General features: G+C 32.1%; 1 long non-coding RNA gene across 1 annotated transcript; it reads left to right on the top strand.

Moving 5' to 3' along the window:
* The first annotated feature begins 998 nt into the window (after positions 1-998).
* LOC126676518 (uncharacterized) lies at positions 999-2,247 on the top strand. The gene is made up of 2 exons (XR_007640317.2): positions 999-1,223; positions 1,935-2,247. It is a non-coding gene; the product is annotated as an uncharacterized LOC126676518 (long non-coding RNA).
* Positions 2,248-2,508: the final 261 nt, after the last annotated feature.

The raw sequence follows: 2,508 nt of genomic DNA, 5'->3' as shown, positions 1-2,508 counted from the left end.
GTCTTAGAAACATGCTTAGGATGGTTTAAATATGGTGTTTGATGATTGATTAACTAGTTTTGGTTGTTATTTATGTGGGTTTCGGTTTTAAAATAATTTTTCCGTGAAAATTAAATTATTTATTTAAATTTCTGGGCTGATCTAAATGATGATATTTATATATGCTTTAAAGTTAAATTTTTGTGGATTAAAAATGTTAATTTATTCGGGTGTTAATTTAATTAATTGGGTTTCGGTTTTTAATTGTTTTAAAGCTTAAAAATAGCTTAAAAAGGGTAAATAAAATGATTTTTAATTTCTGGAAATAAATTGGTTCATGTATGAGTTATATTTGTGGTTGATGTTAATTAAATGGTTGATGGTTAATTTTTAGCGGTTTAATAATCAAGTTTAATTTTTAATAACTCTATTCGGCTAAAATTTATGGAAAAAGGGTAAAACTGTCATTTTAAATTCTGGGCAGAAAATATTTATGAAAAATTTATGAAATGTGTTTGATAATTATGTGTGGAGTTTAAATGATTTTTGTGTAGTGTTTTGAAGGATTAATAATCGGTTTTGATTATTAATTGTTATTTCGGTTTTAATGGTTAAAATAATGGAAAATATTATTTTAAAAATATTGGGCTGCTGTTTTTACAAGATAAAAATTAAAAATGTATTTGAAATTATTTTTGGTGAATTTCGGTGTTAAAATGGCTTAAAATGGATTTTTAAGCGTTTTTAGCGTTTTTGAGTTTTCCGGCCAAAACCACCGGAATACGGTGACCGGAGTATGAGTAGAGGGGATAGAGCATGTTGGCTCAGTCCTAAACTCATTTGGCAGCAGTTAGTGCCGAAATGTTTTTGGCAGAAAATAAGAGGGGGGCCGAGCCCCGGGTCAAAAAATATTTTACGCAAAAATATTTTTGGATATTATTGAATGTGTGTTAGAATTATAATGGAATTATAATTCTATGTTTATTTATTGAAATAAATAAACTACGTGGTGTATCGTATAGAAATACGATGACGCGGATATAGATAGTCGGAATCAATTTTGGTTTGTGATTATGTGGTTATATGGTTGAGTCGGTCTAGAGTATATCCTAGAATTTAGAGTTATTACATTTATTAATGTTTAATCTCTAAATTAGATCCAGCGAATTTTGTCGCGGAAACCGGCGAGCAAAGGTTTCGATATTCGACGGGTGGTATTTTTATATTTGGAATAAGCGAGTACTGTGAGTGTGTTTACAACTTATACTGCTAAATATTAGTATTAAAAATATTGCGAACTGCTTTACATGATTTGCAAATGCTTTATTTTATTTTGAATTTAAATCGCATGAACTATTCATAGTGTTGAAACCGATTTAGATTCATTGAAACGTGCTTACTATTGGGCGGCAATAGTGCTGTGTGATCACCGGTATTGCATTTAGAATGGGTTGCATGTGAATATACTGTGTGAATCCTGGCGACGGCCTGGAAAGTCAGGCGACGGCCTAGACTCTGTGTGAACAGATCTTCAGAGGCAACGGAATATAGACGACCAAAGGCAGTAAAGAGAAACTGCCGAGATCTGAGAGGTTGAACCTTTTAAAAAAGTGAAAATGGCGACGGTATATATGTACTGCCGAAATCTGTTGTATGGTGAAAAGAGTCTAAAGACCTTCACATACGTAAAATATGAATGATCAGATTTGACGGGCTAGAGTACAAAAAGAAATGAATAAATACGGCCATAAAAAGGTTAACCCGAATATGATGAAATGATGTGTAATATTTATGTTTCCTGTTTTGAAAGCATATAGGAACATGAATCATGGTTTAGGGTTTCATATGAATCGGTAATCTGGAATGCATTGCTTTCATATTAATGTTTATTAGTACATGTTGTACGCATTCACCAGTTTTTATAACTGACCCCGTTGAATTTAATATTTTTACAGGCGAGTAGTTTGACGTGTGGATTTCCAATTTCTTGTTCCGGAAATCCCTGGCTTGAATAAAGTGAGAATGACCTTTCCTTTATGTGTCTAGAGTTGCAGTAGCTAGAATAATGAACGGTGATACCTTAGTAGTCGTTGGACTTATTTATGCTTTATATTTCATAACGCTTAAACTCTGATATAATGTAATATGTGAATGCTGTGCGAAAGTCCGAGCGACTGCACGAGTATAAAATGCGGCGAGCGCATCTGCATAATGAAATGCAGTTAAATCCATAATGAAATGGTCTGCATAATGAAATGCGGTTAAGTCCATAGAGAAATGGCCTGCATAGTGAAATGCAGTAATTACCATAGTAAGATGGTATGCACTTGAGATGCACGATAAACCATAATGAAATGGTTTTAAAAACTAAAATGCAATAATTAAAGAAAAAAATTATGTGCATGTTTTAAATGGTAATTTGTATGAGAACGTTTTAAACTGCGATTTTAAAATGTTCGAAAATGATTTGAATTCCGCGAAAAAAATTTTAAGTGATTTTAATGTATTTTTAAGGCTTGCTACGGGTTT

The sequence above is a fragment of the Mercurialis annua genome, linkage group LG4, assembly GCF_937616625.2.
Source record: "Mercurialis annua linkage group LG4, ddMerAnnu1.2, whole genome shotgun sequence".
NCBI classification, from domain to species: domain Eukaryota; kingdom Viridiplantae; phylum Streptophyta; class Magnoliopsida; order Malpighiales; family Euphorbiaceae; genus Mercurialis; species Mercurialis annua.
This window is presented reverse-complemented; position numbering and strand designations above follow the sequence as displayed.